This window comes from Lepus europaeus, chromosome 13 (assembly GCF_033115175.1).
Source record: "Lepus europaeus isolate LE1 chromosome 13, mLepTim1.pri, whole genome shotgun sequence".
Taxonomy (NCBI): Eukaryota; Metazoa; Chordata; class Mammalia; order Lagomorpha; family Leporidae; genus Lepus; species Lepus europaeus.
In genome coordinates, this window is record NC_084839.1 from 8,043,200 (window position 1) to 8,057,045 (window position 13,846).

Sequence of the window (13,846 nt, forward strand, 5' to 3'; positions counted from 1 at the left end):
CCACCCCTGCTGAGCTGAGAGCTCCTGCAGGGGAGTCTCCTTGTGGAGCACGCTTAAGTCCTCTGCAGTGCTGGCATCCCATATGGGCGCCGGTTCGAGTCCCAGCTGCTCCACTTCCGATCCAGCAGCTTAACCCACTGCACCCCGGCCTGTGGCTGTTCAGTCGTCTCAGCATCTCCTTCACTTGGGGAGGGGGGGAGGTCTTGGCTCCCTGTGGGAAAGCACTTGACCGGGCTGGCGTTGTGGTGTAGCAGGGAAAGCCGCCGTCTGCAGTGTCGGCATCCCATATGGGCGCCGGTTCAAATCCTGGCTATTCCACTTCTGATCCAGCTCTCTGCTATGGCTTGGGAAAGCAGTAGAAGATGGCCCAAGTCCTTGGGCCCCTGCACCCACTTGGGAGACCCGGAGGAAGCTCCTGGCTCTGGCTTGGGATCGGCACAGCTCCGGCTGTTGCGGCCAGTTGGGGAGTGAACCAGCAGATGGAAGACTTCTCTCTCTCTCTCTCTCTAACTCTGATTTTCAAATAAATAAATAAATCTTCTTTTAAAAAAAGCCCTGTGGCTTCGTCACCCGTGGGCTCTCAGTCGTGTTTCTCTGTTTCGTGCGTCTCTCCGCGCTGGTTCCAGCCGGCTCCGTGGGCGTTCCTCTGCAGTGGGTTTAGCACTGGGAAGTGTGGCCCCTCCCTCCCTCTTTCCCGGATTGTTTGAGTATCCTGGGTCCTTCGCGTTTCCCTGTGAATTTTAAAGTCAGCTTTTCAGTTTCTACAAGGAAGTAAGCTGGGTTTCTCTTGGGGCTGGCTTTGAACCTGCAGGTCACTCTAGGGGATATTTATGCTCTTAACAACCTTAAATCTTCCAGTTAATGAACGTTGGACTTCTTTTCTGATTTTTAAAAAAATTTTCCTTCATTTTTTTCAAATGAAGTCCTGGTGGCTTGGCCACTTGGAAGGTGACCTTGAGCGAGTGCTTTGCTCGCAGTGCCTCAGTTTTCCTGTCTGTAAATTGGGGGTGTTTATTACGCTTACTCCCTAAGACCCTTGCAAGGATTCCAACGCATCAGGCCAACACAGTCAGAGAAAGCTTTTGCACGGGTGTGAGCTGTGATGTTCTCACACCGTGCCCGGGGAGCGAGGGGTCCCCAGTCTGTGTCTGGGGTTGGACAGAGAAGGGGAGTGAGCCCCCCAGAGTTAGCCCAACGCTGGGTGTCTGGAGTGCTGTGGCACAGCTGTGGAGGGTGGGGGTGGGAGTGGGGTGGTTGGGCACCCAGGAAGCTGACCGTGCAGATGCCCCGGGTGCCCTGGGCCTGCTCCTACAGGGCCCTGGCCCAGGGAGGCACCGTCAGGAAAGCTGAACCTCAAGGAGGAAGCCGGGGTGACGAGGGCCCATCTGCCGGTGCCAGCCCAGACACAAGGGAGTCGCAGGGCTCGGGACCTGGAGGGGTTGCCCTGTGGGATTGGGCACTGTCGAGAGCTGGCCCCAGCCTGGCCTGGGTATGCTGGGTTCCCCTGAACTGGGGATGCCCCACAGAATGCCAAGGGCCAGGCGTGAACACGACTTCGTCTGCGGAGGTCCAGGGCACTCAGCCAGGGGGTGACGCTGGGACATGTGACCCCAACCCCACACTGGCAGCCCACAGAGCCACAGCCATGATCAGCACCACGCCGGCTTTGTGATAACCGTGACCCCCTGAGGGGTGGCCTGGACCTCTCAAAGGCTGGGGTCCCCCGATGGGCACATGGGGGCAACCAGATGGAAGGCGGTGGGCTCCGGGCGGGGTGTCAGGTGCCGTGTGACCTGTTGGTCTTCTCTTCTAGGGGTATGGTCTAGTGGCCCGGCCAAGGACGCGGAAGCAGCCCCCGGAGGTCCCGCCCCCTGCTCCGTCTCAGCCTCTACTTGGCCTCAGGTGAGTCCTGCGCAGGTGGGGCTGCGTGGGAAGTGGGGGCGGGAGCCGCCTGCTGCTCCCCAGCCCGGGTCCCAGGGTCACCCTGGCCCTTGTCGCCCCTCGGTGCTCGCGTCTGGGGGCAGTCAGTGCCGAGGGTGAACCCCCAGGACGCACGAGAGGAGGACGGAGGGGGCATCTTGGCCTTGGTGCTGCTTTTGGCTTCTGTACCCAGATCCGAAAGCTGTCTTCTCCCAGGCCCAGGGCCCCTCCCCAGCAGGCGCCATGCCAGGGCCGTGGACCCCGTACCCCGCAGGCGCCATGCCAGGGCCGTGGACCCCATACCCCAGCAGGCGCTGTGCCAGGGCCGTGGACCCCGTACCCCAGCAGGCGCCATGCCAGGGCCGTGGACCCCTACCCCAGCAGGCGCTGTACCAGGGCCGTGGACCCCTATCCCAGCAGGCGCCATCCCAGGGCTGTGGACCCCCCACCCCAGCAGGCGCCATACCAGGGCCTGTGGACCCCTACCCCAGCAGGCACCGTCCCAGGGCCACGGACCCCTCCCCTCCCCCAGCGGGTGCCAGCCCATGACCATGGAACCCTACCCCAGAAGGTGGCATCCCAGGGCCGTGGACCCCTACCCCAGCAGGCACTGTGCCAGGCCCGTGGACCCCGTGCCCCAGCAGGTGCCATCCCAGGGCCATGGACCCCTACCCCAGCAGGTGCCATCCCAGGGCCATGGATCCCTACCCCAGAAGGTGCCGTCCCAGGGCCGTGGACCCCCCACCCCAGCTGGTGCCATCCCAGGCCCGTGAACCCCTTACCCCAGCAGGCGCCGTGCCAGGGCCATGGACCCCTATCCCAGCAGGCACTGTCCCACGGTCGTGGACCCCTATCCCAGCAGGCGCCATACCAGGGCCCGTGGACCCCTACCCCAGCAGGCGCCGTCCCAGGGCCCTCAGCCGTCCCTGGCGCTCATCTGCCGCCCGCAGGGCGCGTGGGGCCCCTTGGCTGGGTGGACGCAGTCCCCCTCCCTCCCAGTCCTCCCATGAGTGTCCTGCAGGGCATGGGCCCAGCAGCGGCTCCTGCTCAGCCCTGATTCCGGGGGAAGCTGTGGCTGCCCGCAGGCGCCTCCCTGGAGCAGCTCGGCCCTCGGCCCCCGAGCCTCCACCCGAGACCCCTCCTTCCTGCTGGGAGAGCCTCCCTGCTCTCACTTCCCTTCCCACCATCTCAGCGTCAGCCTCTCCCCCTGCCACGCCCAGACCACCATCCCAGGGCAGACCCCGCCCAGAGACCCCTGCCCCGCCTCCTGGTCTGCTGCCCTGGCCCTCAGGGATGCCCGGCTGAACTTCCTGCCCCCACAGAAGACTGGCCACGGGAGCCCCCTGTCGCCTGTGCTGGCCCCGCACCCCTCTCGCACAGTGGCTCAGGGCCCCTGCCAACCCGCTGTGCACCGATGCTCTGTGCGGGCTCTGGTTCCCGGGTGAGGACCCCTGGGCGGGGCTGGCGTGGTCCCTGCGGGTCTGGCTGTGTGTCTTAGCCGCCCTTCCTTTGCTGGACGGTGGTGGCCGCCAACACGCCTTCCGGGGAGGGTGGGACAGCAGTCCTTGAAGTGAGTGTCTGAAGTGAGTGTCTGGGCCAGGTAGGGCCTTGGGCGACTGGGTGGCTCATTACTATTCACTCCCCCCCCCCCCCCCCCCCCCGCTGACCCTGGTGCTGGGACCTCACTGAGACAGGTGGCCCATCAGGTCCATTGTCACAGGCAAGAGGAGGAGGCAGCAGTGAGGGAGGACTTGAAGGGGGGCGGGGATGACCTGCCCAGCCTCGCCCAGCCCCCAGGACCCTCATCACCGACTCCATCAATGGAGCCTGGGAGAAGCCACTGTCCAAGACCTGTAGGAGTGGGGGAGCCGCCTGTGCAAAGGGCCTGTGGTGTGTGTGTGGGGGGGGCAACCAGAGGGATGAGCAGCTAGGGCCAGCACTCGCAGCACTGACCAGCAAGGAGAGCAGGTGCGGGCAGTCTCAGAGCCACCAAAGCACACCACACCACAGACCCGTGGGGTCCTTTAAGAGGGAGCCCTCCACACAGGACTAAGCCTTCGTTTAGATTCGGATTCGTCTGGCAACCGTTCTCATGTGGGCTGCCAGACCAGGAGGAGCCAGAGATGTGGGGCCGTGCGTGAGAGCATGACCCGGGCTGGCCTCCCGCTGGAGGCGACTGGTTGACCAGTTGACTCGTCTGCAGGCCCCTGGCGGGTGTCTCCTAGCACAGCCTGTGGGGGCACACAGTGGGCCTGGCGCAGGCGCCCTCCTGTGTGGTACATTGAGGGCTATTTTTAGGGCGACTTGGGATGACTTTGCATTATGACTTCCTGTGGGCGTCGCCTGTGGCCTCAACCCTGACGAGCATTGTGGGCGGTGTGCACACGCTTGAGCCTGCGGCATGTGCACGCTGTGTACGCACACATGTGCACACACACCGTGCTGTGGGCAAGCACGACTTGGCTCGCCTTTCTTGCCGGCCGTGGACTTGGTGGAGGGACAGGTGTCGCCTCCCCAGCCTCTGCCCCAGCTTAGGGCCTGTGTGAGGTGCCGAATCAGAGTCCCGTGCTCCCCCCACCCCGTGCTCCCCCCGCCCTACGTAAAAGGCGGTGCCTCATTTGCTCCCCACCCTGAGCCAGGCGAGGCCTCTGCTCTGGCTCAGACGCGGCGCCAGTCTCCCCATGCCGATCCTTCTTCTGCCTCCCCAAGGCTCGTCCAGTTGGCCCTGGCCGGCAGCCCACAGCCTGGGGGCCAACTCGGATGTTGCATCTGTTCTCCCGTGCCCCCTTGAGTAGTCCTGGGCTTGTCAGACCCCTGGGCCAGTTTTTCATTTGGAATCCATCACTGGGAACGTAGAAGATGCTGAACCCGTGCTCACTCTGCTGAGTGGCCTAGGGGCTCTTTCTCCAAAGCCCACAAGGAGGGCTCACTGGGCTGTGCTCAGGGGCCACAGAGCTGCCCTGTGGCCCCCAGATCCGGTGCTTGTGGGGGCTTTCTGGAAGGCGCACCCCCCCGGGGGGGGGGCTCCCTCCCTGACTTCCTTCCTTGTTCTCATCAAACAATTGCTGTGTCTTCCTGTGTTCCATGCGTGTGCTAATTGGTCACGGGGCTGTTCCCAGCCGCACCCTGGGTAAACGGAGCCCCGCCCCGTGTCCTTGGGGAAAGGGTCAGCAAAGGACGCGGCCCAGCCTGGAAGCTCCAGGACAGGAGTCCGTGGGCCTGGCAGAGGGCTGCTGCCTCCCGTCTCGCCCCCTGCCCCAGCACCCACGCTCCATGCCTGGCAGGGGGAGGGGGCAGCCAGTCGGTGTCGGGGGAGGAAGGAGGGAATCCGTGCCAACCCCAGCCACGTGGAGGGGTCTTCCTTCCGGGAACCCTGGGGCTGCCCGGGCTTCCGCTTAGTAGGTGCTCAGCGAACACGCGTGGGTGACCCCTTCGGTGTGTGGGTGGTCACTGCCCGCAGCCCTGCAGGATCCGGTGCGGTGAGGAAGGCGTGACCGGTCCGCGGTAAACACAGGCTCTGCCCAGGGACGGCCCGCCCCGCGCCGCTCCGCCTGGCATTGCAGCCCGCTGATGTCACTGGCTGGGAATGGCTGACTGTTTGTATTTCTTCCCAGAGACGTTAAGCATGAATCAAACAGCATACAAGAGGATTCCTGGTTTTCTCCTGAGTTTAAAAAAATATATATTAGGCAAGAGTTTTGGGAGCCGTGTGCTGAGCTGTAGGGGACACCAGGCAGGCTGCGAGCGTGGCCGCGGGCAGTGCATCCCAGGGTGGACGTGGCCCTGTGGCCAGGCCGTTACGCACAGCTTCTGCTCACAGCCGCCCATCAGAGCGTGCTCCAACCTCGTTCATTTGGGGCCCGTGGGTTGGAGAATCGGAACTGGTTTGCTTGAAGCAGTTGCGGGCAGAATTGCAGCCCTCTGTGGTCTCCTGGGGCAGAGCTGAGTGGGAGGACACGCCCCACGCGTGGACCCCCTGCTGCCGGTCAGGGAGCGGAGCCCTTGGGTGCCCGGGCAGCCCCTGCTGGGGATGACCGTGGGCGCCTCCCTCATGCCGGCGCCTGGTGCGTGGGCATCTGGGCCAGCCTAGCGGACAGCAGTGCCGTGAATGGGAAATGTGGCCTGTATTGTTCTCCCTAAAAATAGGACATTCCTGGGAGTGGAATCCCAGTCGTTCCAGCCTGCTGTATGGGGAGGGCGCCCCTCAGGGCAGCCCGGTCCTGACCAGGCACCCGCCCGCGGGGAGCAGAACGAGGGCTGAGGCCTTTGGACCGTCAGTGGGGGCAGGCACGCTGGTGGGCGGCAGCCTGTGTGTGCATGGGGGCGTGTGTGTGTGTCATGGGGTGTGTGTATGTGGTGTTGAGTGTGTGTATGTGTGTGTGTATTGGCTGGTGTGTGTGTGCGTGCACACACTGACTGGTGGGTATGTTCATGCTGATGTGTGCAGTGTGTGTGTATGTGTGTGTACTGGCTGGTGTGTGTCAGGGGGTACTGGCTGGTGTGTTGGTGTGTGTGTGTGTGTGTGCACACACTGGCTGGTGGGTGTGTTCATGCCAATGTGCATGGTGTGTGTGTACTTGCTGGTGGGGGGGCTGGCTGGTGTGTGTTTGTGCGTGCACTGGCTGGTGGGTGTGTTCATGCTGATGTGCACAGTGTGTGTGTGTGTGTACTGGCTGGTGGGGGGGGCTGGCTGGTGTGTGTGCGTGCACTGACTGGTGGGTGTGTTCATGCTGATGTGCACGGTGTGTGTATGTGTGTGTGTACTGGCTGGTGCGTCGAGGGGGTACTGGCTGGTGAGTGTGTGTATGTGCACACGCGCACACTGGCTGGTGGGTGTGTTCATGCCGCTGTGCACAGTGTGTGTGCGCACATATCCAAGGCCCTACCAGGACAGCCCCAAGGTACACAGAGCTGACCTCCCAGCTCTTCGCAGGGTGTGGGGCCCCCAGGAGAGCCCACTCTGCCTCTGGCAGCCGCTGCGCTCGCTGACCCTCTCGAAATGAGCCGACATCCCCTCCCCGTGGTCCACAGACCGGCCAGGGGACATCCTGGCACGGGGGTGGGACTCCGGCCTGCTGGGGCATCCGCAGCCCCCAGCTGGAGCCAGCTGGTGCTGTGGGCCTGTGTAGCTGCTGCAGGCCCCACCCTGTGCCCCCAGACTCTGCTGCTGCCTTATTTTCCCTTTGAAACGCGGGGGTTGGAGGGCACTGACCCTGCCCCGGCTGCACACGAGATCCCAGGCTCTGCCACCGGGCCATGAGGACTGGGGGATGGGTTGGCTTGTGTTTGTTGGTTGGTTTGCAAAAATAGATTAAAACAGTTAAAGGCAGAGGGAGAGAGAGATTTTCCACCTGCTGGTTCACTCCTCAAATGGCTGCAACAGCCAGGGCTGGGACAGACTGAAGCCAGGAGCCAGGGGCTCCATCCGGGTTTCCCCTGTGGGTGGCAGGGGCCCAAGCACTTCCACCACCATCACTGTCTCCCAGGGTTCCTGTTTGCAGGAAACTAACAGAAGTGGAGGAGCCAGGGCGTGAACCAAGCTCTCAGATAGGAGACGTGGGCATCCGAGGCAGTGGCCTGGCCCGTGGCACCACCACGCCCGCCCCTGCTGGTCGTGCCAGCCAAGGTGGGTGTGGCAGAAGGGGCCGTCCCCGGCCGCGCTGTCTGGAGCTGTCGCTGAGCTCCCCGAGGGTGCCCAGCATGCCTTTCCGCGCCTATGCTGCCCAGTGTTTTCACGTCCCCGGGCGGCGATTCCCTGTCCCCTCACAGCTACGCGGTCAGATCCACGGGCTGGGAACAGTTCTCCTGCGTTCCAGGGAAGGAAAACTCGAGGCCCCGGAAGTGAAGAGACAGCCGACCCCGGGCGGCTGGGAGGAGACCCGGCTGGGCCCCGTGCTGGCTGCACAGGCCCGCGCAGACACGGCCTCCGACCTGACTGTGGCCCTGGAGTGGCAACCTGGCCCCATTTGGCAGGGTGCAGGCAGAGGCCTGCTGCGGGGTGCTGAGACCGGGCGGCGTGACTTCCTGTGTGTAGCCCTGCCCGCCCAGGGCCCGGCTCTGCACCCCCCGCCGTTCCCCCGAGAGCTGCCGGGCCTGCCATGTCTCCACCAGGGTGTGCCGGGCGCTGGCCTCTGGCTGGGGGACGCTGAGTCACTGACCACACAGGGCCAGCCTCACGGTCGCAGGCCTGCCCCTTGTCCTCTGGGCGAGGGCTGTTGCTCACATCCTGGCCGGCAGTGTTGCTGTGGAATGAGGCTGGACTCTGCCCCCTGATGGGTGGCCGCTTGGGGTCACGCGCAGCCGGCCACGGAGCGTACTCGGGGGTGACCGGGGCTGGTGAGCGAGCCCCCCCTTGGAATGTACATGGCCAAGCCAGCGGGGCCTCCAGCTCCGTGTAGAGGCTGGCAAGGGGGCATCTCCGGCTTCAATTGCCCTTCTTTGGGGTGCACCATGGCCCCGAGAATAGGAAGTTGGGGGTTCACATGCCTGTTTCTCCTTTGGGGGGGGGCTGTTGCGTGACTGCCCGGGCATGGGGTCCCTGGGGCCCCCAGGGTCCTTAGGGACGGTCACTGTTGGCAGCAAGCCCCCGCCTCCCCTCCTCTCCCCACCGCTCCCCGGGCCCTCTCCAGGCCACAAGGCTCTCTGCCTCCCCGCCCTGCCTCGTGCTGTCCCCTGCGTCCACCCACCTTGGAAGCGTGGAGCTCACATGTGATGGACATAGGGGGCTTCAGAACAACCTGGAGGGGGTTGTTTGGGCCCAGCCTCTGTGTCTGTCTCCGGTGGTGCTGGCCAGCTCTGAAAGGGAGACACCCCCCCCACCCCAGTGCGTCCGCCTTCCCGTCCCCTGGCCTGCCCTCCGCCTCCTGCCTCTCTCCGCCAGGCTCCAGGTTCAGGCACAGTCAGGCTGTCGAGTAGCCTGGGATGCGTGCCTGGGGGGAGGGGCAGCGAGCTTGGCGCCCCCAGTCCAGCACCCCAGGACCTCTGCTGCACCTGCTCCTGTGCCGGCAGGTGGAGCTTCCTAGAAAAACCAAGTCTGAACGCACCTCTCTGGAGCTTCAGACCCGAGCAAGACAGCTTGTCCCCTCGGGTCCCTGTGTTCCACCCTGCAGCCCCGATGCTGGGGGAGTCGTGTGATGTCAGAGCAGGAAAGAGCCGGGAAAAACCCACCCAGCCCCTCGCTTGTCCGTCGGCCACGGCATCTAACTTCTGATGGGTGACTGGTCACCGAGTGTGTGTCCCAGCCCATTACCGTGGTGGCCAGAGGAGGCAGATAAACAGATAAATGCGGTGTCAGGTGGTGGGGACTGCTGGGGCACGAGACAGAGCATGGGACCAAGGCATGAAGGTGGTGCTGTGAGGCGGGCTTCTCGAAGGAGGAGGCGCCCCCGTGAGGCTGGTGGAGGGGATGAACCCGGCAGATACTAAGGGGGGAGGAAGAGCAGGCAGGCTGGGGGTTTCCTCCGTCGTGCCAAGGCCCTGATGCCGGAAGCCCAGGCTGGATGCACGGAGCAGCCTCCCCTGCTGGGGTGACCGAGGTCCCCTCTGTCCTGAGAACTCAGGGTGTCATGAGGGAGAAGGACAAGGAGGCGGCCACAGTGAAGGTCCCGCTAGAATGCCAGGTGTCGGTCCGCACAGCTGGGAGGTGTGGCCCCGAGGAGCGGCGGGCACGCTGGGGTTTGGTGGCCGAGTAGGAGTTTGCCGGAGAGCGGGAGCCAGAGGCTCAGGTTGGGACACGCCCGTGTGCTCCTCGTCCTGGTGTTGTCGCAGGGTGAGTGGGGCCAGGAGCGTTTCAACCTCGGAGGAGTGGAAAGGGAGCCGCCCAGGACAGGGAGGGGGCCTGTGCCTTGCTTGGCCTCTCCCCGCTTCTTTTGCATTTTAGGGCTTTGAGGCCTCTTGGGGATTTGCAGCTGCAGGGACCTGGTGCAGAGCCGGGAGGGTCTCCGCCGGCTTTCCCCACCGGCCGTGCCCGTGCGGCAGAGCTTCCAGGAGAGCTCCGGGAGCCGCCGAGGTCGGTGGGCTGGCTTTGGACCCAGGCGCACCCCGTAGCTGTCGAGTGCCCTCTTGCACCAGGTCTGACTCGGGGTCGGCTGTCACCCTCCAACACCTACCCCCTAGCTGGGATCAGACCCCGGGTCCACAGCACAGCGGGGCCCCTCTGCCGAGCAGAGCACCTGCTGCACCCCTGGGGAACTGTGAAGTGCTGATAAGTCAGCCAAGGACGCCACAGGGTGTGAGCAAAGTGAAGAGCCCAATGTGCCTGGCATCATCCACTTAGTATTTTTTTTTTTTTTTTGGACAGGCAGAGTGGATAGTGAGAGAGAGACAGAGAGAAAGGTCTCCCTTTTTGCTGTTGGTTCACCCTCCAATGGCCGCTGCGGCTGGCGCATAGTGCTGATCCGAAGGCAGGAGCCAGGTGCTTCTCCTGGTCTCCCATGCGGGTGCAGGGCCCAAGCACTTGGGCCATCCTCCACTGCCTTCCCGGGCCATAGCAGAGAGCTGGCCTGGAAGAGGGGCAACCGGGATAGACTCCAGTGTCCCGACCGGGACTAGAACCCGGTGTGCCGGTGCCGCAAGGCAGAGGATTAGCCTAGTGAGCCGCGGCGCCGGCCCCACTTAGTATTTTTAATATGACCTCAAACCAAGCTCTGAACGGGAGCCCCAATGCCTGCCACGCCCACTGTCCCTGCAGCCATGTTCGCCATCTCCCGTGCAATCAGGGTCGAGAAATTGTAGGAGATTTTGTAGCACTGTCTGCATATCAGACCGTCGGGTGCAGTGTGTGTGGCTCACCGCGGGCATGCACACACGTGGCCAGGTGCTCCCCAGCGGCACGTGGCTTGCAGACAAAGCAGCCCCCGCTTACAGATGGAGAAACTGAGGCCCACGTGGCCACAGCAAGGTGCAGTGGCAGGGGGTGAGGTCGGGAAGCTGGGAGGCGGGGTCTCAGAGCCGGGAGCCTGGGGAACCTGCCCAGTGCTGCCCTCTGGTGTCCACTGAGCCGCCTCTTGCTCAGCCCCGGCTTCGGCTGCCCCCTGCACCCTCTGGGATGGATTGAGTTTGGCTGCTAGGACAAGCCTCCCGGAGAAAGACAGGGCCTGGGGCCAGGTGAGGAGGAGCACAGCCCAGTCACCGGCTCGTGCTCCGGCCGCCTGCCACCTTCCTGTTCAGAACAGGCTGTCGTCCCGAGCCGGCCGAGCCATGGATGCCTTGAAGTTCAAATTGACCAGCAACACCCCTGCAGCCTGGTCGGGAGCCTGGGGCTTTGATCAGGAGTCCGCTTCTCCCGCCTCCCCCGTCTTCCCTGCCAGTGTCTCCAGGCAGGCTTTGGAGATGGGCCCGATCAAGCGCTGTGCAGGAGGGGAGGAGACACCGCCCTCCGCGCTGTGGTTAATGGGACGTGCGCGCCTGGGCTCCCCTGGGCCTCCCCGCTGGAACTCTGCTGAGAAGGCTTTCATTTGCAAGCTCGGCCGCCTGTGGGTTCCATATTTTCACAAGGCTCCCCAAGTGGCGTTTGCATTTGCTTTACAAGGTATCCCATTAAGAACAATGGCAGTAACTGAGACAAGTGCCACCTTAGCTCGCTCCGCTGCTGTCTGCGGCCATGAATGAAAATGGCGACAGCGACACTCCCTCCCGGAAGGCTGGTGCCTATCTGCTCTGAGCCCTGCCTGAATCCAAAGCCTTTGAAGCCAGGCAGGAGCCGGCTGGGCCCTCAGATAGGCTGGCTCCCCAGGGGCCCCCGCCCCCCCACCCTGCCCTCCTGCTCCAAGACGGAAGACAGGTCTGTGATAAATGGAGCCGGGGTGGCCGGTGCTGCTGAGCGCCGTGATTGGCGATGGCCACCTTTGCAGGAGGTCCTGCTTCCCAGACAGCTCCTCAGCTCATTAATAACGGGTCAGCTCCGCCAGCTGCCCGCGCCCGTCCTCGGCGGGCTCAGACGGGGCTCTTTGTGCTCGGGATGTCATGAGGCCTTTGTTAACGCACACCCAGCCCGTCGCAGCGCGTGAGTGACGAGGCCAGGCCGGCGGTGGCTGTCTTTGGCATTCATGGGATCCATTTAGCGACTCCCAGGGAGTGGTGGTGGGAGGCCATCTTGTGAAACGGCAGGAGCAGCTGGGAGCACCTGCTGGGAGCACCTCGGGGCCCGGGGACGGGCACGGCGCAGCCAGGGGGAGGCAGGCTCCCCTCTGGCACCCCTGTTCTCAGCCCACACGGCCCCAGAAGGCCTCTGCTGCAGATAACGCCGTCTCCCCACAGCAGGGCCGAGCCAGACCCCATCTCCCAGCTCCTGCATCCCTGCCCCGGCTTCCTGGTCATTCTGGATGCCCAGGGCCGCCCCCTGGGAGCCCCACTCCACCTGGCCGTCCTGTCCCGTCCTGTTGGCACCTGTGCCGTGACAGCTCCAGGAGCTGGGGCCCTGCCTTCTGCCCGCCCGCTGCACACCCAGCCCAGCCCCAGGTCCTTAGGACGAGCTGGGCTCCCAGTTTCTCTGAGAACGAGCCTCCGGGACCCTGTACGGATCTCGATCGTGGTCGGCTCCTGGAGTGGGGGCCAGCTGGGGGCTTTCTGCATAGGAGAGAGCGACGTTCCTTTAAATTTCCCGTTCTCTTGGCCGGCGCCGCGGCTCACTAGGCTAATCCTCCGCCTTGCGGCGCCAGCACACCGGGTTCTAGTCCCGGTCGGGGCACCGATCCTGTCCCGGTTGCCCCTCTTCCAGGCCAGCTCTCTGCTGTGGCCAGGGAGTGCAGTGGAGGATGGCCCAAGTCCTTGGGCCCTGCACCCCATGGGAGACCAGGAGAAGCACCTGGCTCCTGGCTTCAGATCAGCGCGGTGCGCCGGCCGCAGCGCGCCTACCGCGGCGGCCATTGGAGGGTGAACCAACGGCAAAAAGGAAGACCTTTCTCTCTCTCTCTCTCTCACTGTCCACTCTGCCTGTCAAAAAAAGAAAAGAAAATTTCCCGATCTTTGTTGGTTCTACTCCTGCTTCCCCAGCCTGTGGCTGGCTTGTCCAGTCTCTCCAGGGAGCCCCTTGGGTGTGGAGGTGCAGTGGCAGTCACGTGACTCCGGGACCAGGGGCTGCGCCCCGCATTGGGCCCGGGCAGCACAACAGAAAGATGCATTTCCTGGTCGCGTGCAGGGGTTGTGGCGCTGGGGAGGGGAGGGCTCTACTCCTTGCAGTCACTTAGCCCATCCTCCCTCCCATAGCCTTGCTCAGCTGGGCTTCCCCAGATGAGTTCAGCCCCAGTGCCCCGTGGCAGCCACTGTGGCGCCATCTGCAGGAAGACTGGGAAATGGGCACTCCCGGGAGGCGCTGTGGGCTGCGCTTCAGATCAGGAAGTCTGGCCGGGACCTGCTGGAGGGTCTGTGCCGTCCGGGGGCCTCCCCGGCTTCTCTGCACCCAGCTGCAGGCAGCAGAGGGCAGAGCAAGGTGGTGGAGGGGCCCATCTGGAAGGGGTGGGCATCACCATCACATCCCATTGACCAGAATGGTCACATGGCCCACGGGCTGCAAAGGAGGCTGGGAAATGTAGTCCAGCCTGTGACCAGGAAGAAGGAGCAGGGAGAGGGGCAGAGGTGAGCTCAGGCCGGCTTCCTTGCCGGACAGCCTGTGACGTCACCACACCCAGTATAGCTGGCGTGTGACCCTGTCCCTGCTGGCGTGCTGGCCCCACACTGCTGGACCGTGCTGGGCGGGCAGCAGCAGGTGCAGCCTCCGAGCCCCGCTGAGCTGGGGGGATTGGGAGCTGGGTGGAGTGGCAGCGCCTCCACCTGGGGCCTGACGTGGCTGCATGGGCGTCTTACGTCCTCTCGCACTGGAGGTTCTCAGGCCCCAGGGCACCGGCTGGCCTGCGCCTCCCTCCTCAGGCCCTCTCTCAAGGCCATAGGGTATGACTTCCCTGCGCCCTGCTCGGCCATCGCCACCACG

At 64.2% G+C, this 13,846-nt stretch overlaps 1 protein-coding gene across 2 annotated transcripts in view; it reads left to right on the forward strand.

Annotated features, from left to right (window-relative positions):
* HPCAL1 (hippocalcin like 1) overlaps window positions 1-13,846 on the forward strand; it is an 83,475-nt gene that overhangs the window by 63,554 nt on the left and 6,075 nt on the right. For both annotated transcript variants that reach the window (XM_062208947.1, XM_062208948.1), the window contains exon 2: window positions 1,814-1,902. The gene's annotated coding sequence lies outside the window, so the exon portion shown is untranslated. The remainder of the gene's footprint in view (window positions 1-1,813; window positions 1,903-13,846) is intronic.